The following is a 9112-nucleotide window of genomic DNA, read 5'->3' on the forward strand; positions in this document are numbered from 1 at the left end:
CTGTAGAGACAAGGAGCTAGGAGACAAGGAGCTAGGAGACAAGGAGCTAGGAGACACCTAGACACACGTCTCCCTGTAGAGACAAGGAGCTAGGAGACAAGGAGCTAGGAGACACCTAGACACACGTCTCCCTGTAGAGACAAGGAGCTAGGAGACACCTAGACACACGTCTCACTGTAGAGACAAGGAGCTAGGAGACAAGGAGCTAGGAGACACCTAGACACACGTCTCACTGTAGAGACAAGGAGCTAGGAGACACCTAGACACACGTCTCCCTGTAGAGACAAGGAGCTAGGAGACAAGGAGCTAGGAGACAAGGAGCTAGGAGACACCTAGACACACGTCTCACTGTAGAGACAAGGAGCTAGGAGACAAGGAGCTAGGAGACACCTAGACACACGTCTCACTGTAGAGACAAGGAGCTAGGAGACAAGGAGCTAGGAGACACCTAGACACACGTCTCCCTGTAGAGACAAGGAGCTAGGAGACAAGGAGCTAGGAGACACCTAGACACACGTCTCACTGTAGAGACAAGGAGCTAGGAGACAAGGAGCTAGGAGACACCTAGACACACGTCTCCCTGTAGAGACAAGGAGCTAGGAGACAAGGAGCTAGGAGACACCTAGACACACGTCTCCCTGTAGAGACAAGGAGCTAGGAGACAAGGAGCTAGGAGACAAGGAGCTAGGAGACACCTAGACACACGTCTCACTGTAGAGACAAGGAGCTAGGAGACAAGGAGCTAGGAGACAAGGAGCTAGGAGACAAGGAGCTAGGAGACACCTAGACACACGTCTCCCTGTAGAGACAAGGAGCTAGGAGACAAGGAGCTAGGAGACACCTAGACACACGTCTCACTGTAGAGACAAGGAGCTAGGAGACAAGGAGCTAGGAGACAAGGAGCTAGGAGACAAGGAGCTAGGAGACACCTAGACACACGTCTCCCTGTAGAGACAAGGAGCTAGGAGACAAGGAGCTAGGAGACACCTAGACACACGTCTCCCTGTAGAGACAAGGAGCTAGGAGACAAGGAGCTAGGAGACAAGGAGCTAGGAGACACCTAGACACACGTCTCACTGTAGAGACAAGGAGCTAGGAGACAAGGAGCTAGGAGACACCTAGACACACGTCTCCCTGTAGAGACAAGGAGCTAGGAGACAAGGAGCTAGGAGACACCTAAACACACGTCTCCCTGTAGAGACAAGGAGCTAGGAGACAAGGAGCTAGGAGACACCTAGACACACGTCTCCCTGTAGAGACAAGGAGCTAGGAGACAAGGAGCTAGGAGACACCTAGACACACGTCTCCCTGTAGAGACAAGGAGCTAGGAGACAAGGAGCTAGGAGACAAGGAGCTAGGAGACACCTAGACACACATCTCACTGTAGAGACAAGGAGCTAGGAGACAAGGAGCTAGGAGACAAGGAGCTAGGAGACAAGGAGCTAGGAGACACTTAGACACACGTCTCACTGTAGAGACAAGGAGCTAGGAGACAAGGAGCTAGGAGACAAGGAGCTAGGAGACAAGGAGCTAAGAGACACCTAGACACACGTCTCACTGTAGAGACAAGGAGCTAGGAGACAAGGAGCTAGGAGACAAGGAGCTAGGAGACACCTAGACACACGTCTCACTGTAGAGACAAGGAGCTAGGAGACAAGGAGCTAGGAGACAAGGAGCTAGGAGACACCTAGACACACGTCTCACTGTAGAGACAAGGAGCTAGGAGACAAGGAGCTAGGATACAAGGAGCTAGGAGACACCTAGACACACGTCTCCCTGTAGAGACAAGGAGCTAGGAGACAAGGAGCTAGGATACAAGGAGCTAGGAGACAAGGAGCTAGGAGACACCTAGACACACGTCTCACTGTAGAGAGAAGGAGCTAGGAGACAAGGAGCTAGGAGACAAGGAGCTAGGAGACACTTAGACACACGTCTCACTGTAGAGACAAGGAGCTAGGAGACAAGGAGCTAGGAGACAAGGAGCTAGGAGACAAGGAGCTAGGAGACACCTAGACACACGTCTCACTGTAGAGACAAGGAGCTAGGAGACAAGGAGCTAGGAGACAAGGAGCTAGGAGACACCTAGACACACGTCTCCCTGTAGAGACAAGGAGCTAGGAGACAAGGAGCTAGGAGACAAGGAGTTAGGAGACAAGGAGCTAGGAGACAAGGAGCTAAGAGACAAGGAGCTAGGAGACAAGAAGCTAGGAGACAAGGAGCTAGGAGACACCTAGACACACGTCTCCCTGTAGAGACAAGGAGCTAGGAGACAAGGAGCTAGGAGACACCTAGACACACGTCTCACTGTAGAGACAAGGAGCTAGGAGACAAGGAGCTAGGAGACACCTAGACACACGTCTCCCTGTAGAGACAAGGAGCTAGGAGACAAGGAGCTAGGAGACACCTAGACACACGTCTCACTGTAGAGACAAGGAGCTAGGAGACAAGGAGCTAGGAGACAAGGAGCTAGGAGACAAGGAGCTAGGAGACACCTAGACACACGTCTCCCTGTAGAGACAAGGAGCTAGGAGACAAGGAGCTAGGAGACACCTAGACACACGTCTCCCTGTAGAGACAAGGAGCTAGGAGACAAGGAGCTAGGAGACACCTAGACACACGTCTCCCTGTAGAGACAAGGAGCTAGGAGACAAGGAGCTAGGAGACACCTAGACACACGTCTCCCTGTAGAGACAAGGAGCTAGGAGACAAGGAGCTAGGAGACAAGGAGCTAGGAGACACCTAGACACACGTCTCACTGTAGAGACAAGGAGCTAGGAGACAAGGAGCTAGGAGACAAGGAGCTAGGAGACAAGGAGCTAGGAGACACTTAGACACACGTCTCACTGTAGAGACAAGGAGCTAGGAGACAAGGAGCTAGGAGACAAGGAGCTAGGAGACAAGGAGCTAAGAGACACCTAGACACACGTCTCACTGTAGAGACAAGGAGCTAGGAGACAAGGAGCTAGGAGACAAGGAGCTAGGAGACACCTAGACACACGTCTCACTGTAGAGACAAGGAGCTAGGAGACAAGGAGCTAGGAGACAAGGAGCTAGGAGACACCTAGACACACGTTTCACTGTAGAGACAAGGAGCTAGGAGACAAGGATCTAGGAGACACCTAGACACACGTCTCACTGTAGAGACAAGGAGCTAGGAGACAAGGAGCTAGGATACAAGGAGCTAGGAGACAAGGAGCTAGGAGACACCTAGACACACGTCTCCCTGTAGAGACAAGGAGCTAGGAGACAAGGAGCTAGGATACAAGGAGCTAGGAGACAAGGAGCTAGGAGACACCTAGACACACGTCTCACTGTAGAGAGAAGGAGCTAGGAGACAAGGAGCTAGGAGACAAGGAGCTAGGAGACAAGGAGCTAGGAGACACCTAGACACACGTCTCACTGTAGAGACAAGGAGCTAGGAGACAAGGAGCTAGGAGACAAGGAGCTAGGAGACAAGGAGCTAGGAGACACCTAGACACACGTCTCACTGTAGAGACAAGGAGCTAGGAGACAAGGAGCTAGGAGACAAGGAGTTAGGAGACAAGGAGCTAGGAGACAAGGAGCTAAGAGACAAGGAGCTAGGAGACAAGAAGCTAGGAGACAAGGAGCTAGGAGACACCTAGACACACGTCTCCCTGTAGAGACAAGGAGCTAGGAGACAAGGAGCTAGGAGACACCTAGACACACGTCTCACTGTAGAGACAAGGAGCTAGGAGACAAGGAGCTAGGAGACACCTAGACACACGTCTCCCTGTAGAGACAAGGAGCTAGGAGACAAGGAGCTAGGAGACAAGGAGCTAGGAGACACCTAGACACACGTCTCACTGTAGAGAGAAGGAGCTAGGAGACAAGGAGCTAGGAGACACCTAGACACACGTCTCCCTGTAGAGACAAGGAGCTAGGAGACAAGGAGCTAGGAGACACCTAGACACACGTCTCACTGTAGAGAGAAGGAGCTAGGAGACAAGGAGCTAGGAGACAAGGAGCTAGGAGACAAGGAGCTAGGAGACACCTAGACACACGTCTCACTGTAGAGAGAAGGAGCTAGGAGACAAGGAGCTAGGAGACACCTAGACACACGTCTCACTGTAGAGACAAGGAGCTAGGAGACAAGGAGCTAGGAGACAAGGAGCTAGGAGACACCTAGACACACGTCTCACTGTAGAGACAAGGAGCTAGGAGACAAGGAGCTAGGAGACACCTAGACACACGTCTCCCTGTAGAGACAAGGAGCTAGGAGACAAGGAGCTAGGAGACAAGGAGCTAGGAGACAAGGAGCTAGGAGACACCTAGACACACGTCTCACTGTAGAGAGAAGGAGCTAGGAGACAAGGAGCTAGGAGACAAGGAGCTAGGATACACTTAGACACACGTCTCACTGTAGAGACAAGGAGCTAGGAGACAAGGAGCTAGGAGACAAGGAGCTAGGAGACACCTAGACACACGTCTCACTGTAGAGACAAGGAGCTAGGAGACAAGGAGCTAGGATACAAGGAGCTAGGAGACACCTAGACACACGTCTCACTGTAGAGACAAGGAGCTAGGAGACAAGGAGCTAGGAGACACCTAGACACACGTCTCCCTGTAGAGACAAGGAGCTAGGAGACAAGGAGCTAGGAGACACCTAGACACACGTCTCACGGTAGAGACAAGGAGCTAGGAGACACCTAGACACACGTCTCACTGTAGAGACAAGGAGCTAGGAGACAAGGAGCTAGGAGACACCTAGACACACGTCTCCCTGTAGAGACAAGGAGCTAGGAGACAAGGAGCTAGGAGACACCTAGACACACGTCTCACGGTAGAGACAAGAAGATGAGGGCTTTTGACCCAACAACAAGGTCAAGTACAAGACAGTGGAGGCTGCTGACCAAATTTTTAGGTGAAGCACAAATTATTATATTATATTATATATTAAATAATATTTTTAAAACATCCCCCACTGTGTGTCAGTGGTCAGTGGACACAGATGAAAACATATTAACATTAGGTGACAGCGGACCTGACCAGATGAAAACATATTAGGTGACAGCGCACCTGACCAGATGAAATCATATTAGGTGACAGCGCACCTGATCAGATCAAAACATTTTAGGTGACAGCGCACCTGACCAGATCAAAACATATTAGGTGAAGGTGACAAGGAAGCCACAGACTCATACCCCCCCGACACTCAACTAACCGCCTCGGACAGTCCTTCATACCAGTGGCCATCAGGCTCCACAACAGTGGGCAGCGACTGCTGCCAGACATCGACCTAGAACTAATAGGAACCCAAGTAGGACAATAACACTACCTTATGCATACTGCACCTTATGTGGATACTGTGATACTGTGAATAATGAATAATGTATATTTCAGTTAGTTAGATAGTAAATTATATTGACCTATTTGTTTACACTGCTTGTGTTGTTTTCACTACCTGTACCCCCCCCTTCCCCCATGCTGCTATGATGCCTGAATTTCCCCAAGGGGATCAATAAAGGAATATCTTATCTTATCTTAAAAGGAAAGATGAAATTACCTACCTGGGTTCCATCCTAGAGGCAAATCTTTCCTGTGACAAAATGGGATCCAATGTAATAAAACTAAGTCAACCAACGAACTAGATTCCTGTACCGGATCTCCTCTCTGGTAAACAAGAATACCTTGAAGACTCTAACAGGAGCACTCATTCAAGGGTACTACGACTATGTTTGCACCTCATGGTACCAAAGCACCTCAAAGGCACTAAAAACAAGATTACAGGGGTGCTCCAGTAGCACACCATGTTACCGCGCTCGCGCGGGACTCCGTGCTGCGTCACGGATCTGGTTGACTCCGAGTTCGATTCCCGGACCCGCCGTCATTTGCCGAATGTCTCCCCCTGCTCTCTCTCCCGTTTCACCCTGCAACTGTCGGTCATGCTTGACCAGGAAAGCGATAAACGCTAAAAAATAAAGTTTAAAAAAAAAAAACAAGATTACAAACATCTCAAAACAAACTGGTCAGATTACTACTTGACCTTACTCCTAGAACCCACCTCACCCCTGCCCATTTTGACAACCTAGGATGGCTTAGAGTAGACGACAGAGTACAGCAACTTGCAATGGGCCTGGTCTACAAGATACACTACACGACCAAGGTACCCATGTACATGTCAAAATACTTCCCAAAGGTCAGTGAATACCACGATCACAACACCAGAGGGAGCTCCACAAATCATGTTAAACCCAGATTCGGCTCAAACAAGGGACTAAACACGTTTCGCAATTATGCCACATCAATGTGGAACGCCCTACCCAAAGCTGTAAAGGAATGTGAATCGCTACCCACTCTCAAAAAACACCTACGGGAGACTGCAATTCGAAACTGGCCCCTGTAAATGTCCTAACACAACCCCCTCCAATGTACAGTAAAAATGACCAAGTATGGTCTTGTCAATATTCCAATGTACAGTTTTGCTTCTACAGTTGTACAGTGTCCCCCACCCACCCCTCCTACCCAACCTCCCCCCCACCCACCCCTCCTACCCAACCTCCCCCCCCACTCCTACCCAACCACCTCCAATGTACAGTACCCCCCCCACCTACCCAACCTCCTCCAATGTACAGTTTCTACGTCAAATGTATATACTTTTTTTCTGGACTCTTTTCGTATCACAAACAGTACTGTATTTGCAAATCTGGTATGTCATAAATGTATAGATGTAGCAGTACTGTCTATCTGTATGTCATATGTCATAAATGTTACGATGAATTGAAAATGGGGGACCCTGATGTAAACAAGACGAAAGTCTTTCTCTGGTCTGCATCCCCTTAACAATTGTATGTATTGAGCTGTACTCTACTGTACCCATTCTGCAATCTGTTAATAAAGTTTTCAATCAATCAATCAATCAATCAATCAATCAATCAATCAATCAATCAATCAATCAATCAATCAATCAATCAGCTCACTGATAGACTATCAAAACCAATTGCTTTTAGCTTGTCAATCAGAATGGTGTGATTGACAGTGTCGAAGAGGGAGGAGGGAGAGAAAAAGAGAGGGAAGGTGAGAGGGAGAGGGAGGAGGGAGAGAAAAAGAGAGGGAAGGTGAGAGGGAGAGGGAGAGGTCAGTGAATAATAAACAGTGCCATGTTTCTGCTTAGTCAAACACTTCTCTCTGATTATGTCACTACATTCCACAGCTATGTGTGTGTGTGTGTGTGTGTGTGTGTGTGTGTGTGTGCGTGCGTGTGTGTGTGTGCGTGTGTGTGCATGTGTGTGCATGTGTGTGTGTGTGTGTGTGTGTGTGTGTGTGTGTGTGTGTGTGTGTGGAGCACAGAGGGTGAACTTTGTCCTACTGTGGGTGTGTTGTGTAAGCCTGCCCTAGGATGCTGCTGTAAATATGAATGTGTTCCATAGATGAATGATGAATAGTTTTATTTTCGGTCTTTGTTTACAGATAAATCAAAAACACACATGTGTGGACTTTAAAAAGGAAAAGAAAAAAAGAAAAAATCACAAATGTACATATTCAAAGTAAGCTCACACACAAAATCCAAACTCAATGACTGAAAAAAAAGGAATAGGCTGAAGCACATGCTTATTTTTGCCTATCCTTTACAATTTAAAATATGCTGCAAGATATACTTTTTTTCTTTTTCTTTAAGAGAAAAAAGAAAAGAGAAAATAAATGTTTGATGTTTTACTCAAAACTGTACTCCTGAATTATTTTATCTTCTTCTTCTTCTTCTTATTTGAATTTCCGGCAGTGTAGACGCATCGTGGCGTATTACTGCCCTCCGCAATTCTTTTGATGGGCTCTTCTTTTTCTTCTTTTTTTCCCGCAGTCTACTGGAACCCGTCATCCCCTACATTGTCCATTGGAGTGCAGCTAATGCTGCTACTTCCTGTCTGAGCCCCCCTCCGCGGGACCCTCCTTGCCCCCTGCGATCTTATTCTGGGCTGCTTGGTCCCTCTCAGCCCCCTCACCCAATTCCCTAACCACCTCCTCCCATTTCAGACCTTCCATTCCCAAATGTTGAACCGCTATCCTAACAATCATCTTCACCCTCTCTATTCTACCATTAGCCTCTGCCAGACCAGTAACTACCCCTGCCACGAAGGCCACAATACCTAATTTCTCCTCCCTTACCCTCTCTCTATCCTCCTGCTCTACCCTCTCTGCCAAATGCCCTTCTCCAACCCCCTGCACCCTTTCTTGGCTGCCCTGTCCTACCCTGCTAACCGCCTCAGCATACGATAACTTACCCTCCCTTCTCACTCTCCGAACCGCTACCTCCTTCTTCATCACCTTGACCTCCTCCTTCATCACCTCACACCCCCTAAACGCTACACTATGCTCCCCACCACAACTACAGCACATCGGCTTCACTCCCTCTCCACACTTCCCATAGTCATGTTCCCCGCCACACCTAGCGCACCTCTGCCCCTTCCTACATGTGGTAGCTATATGGCCAAACTCCTGGCACCTATAACACCTAAGAGGATTCTGAACAAATTCCCTAAGCCTATACACCATTCGCCCTGCAACCACCTCCCTAGGAACATCCCCACCCTCAAACTCAATCACTACCGTCTCCGTCTCCGTCCTCTCCGCTCCCCTCTTCATCCTTTCTACTCTCCTAACTGTGCCATTTCGCCTGTCCTCCCTTAACTCGTCCACCAGCTGCCCTACGTCCATCTCGACCGGCACCCCAGCTATCACCCCCTTACATCTCCTCTTCTCCCCTACTCTCACCACCTCCCGTATACCCACCCCACCAATGCTCCTCAACCCCCTAGCCCTCCCCGCCTGCTCCTCACTACCACACCCTACGGCCAGGTTCCCATCCCACAAAACTCTCGCGTACTTTACCTCCACTAATTCCTCGTCAATGAGTTTGGGCAACGTGAGCCTGCCTATTCTCCTCTCTCCCCTCTCCCCTCAAGCCTAACCACCATATGAATCACTTTTCCAGTACCCTCACCTCCTGGCCCACTTGAGCTCTCGTCCCTCACTTTCTTCCTCTTCCACCCTTCTCCCCCACTCTCCTCCCCCTACTCTCCACGTCACCACCCGACCCCTTACCCTTGCCCTGGCTACTCTCACCCCCATCGCTGTCGTTCCTTTCCGTCTGTTTCTT

The sequence above is a fragment of the Notolepis coatsorum genome (assembly GCF_963971535.1).
Source record: "Notolepis coatsorum genome assembly, chromosome: 14".
In the NCBI taxonomy this organism is placed as follows: Eukaryota; Metazoa; Chordata; class Actinopteri; order Aulopiformes; family Paralepididae; genus Notolepis; species Notolepis coatsorum.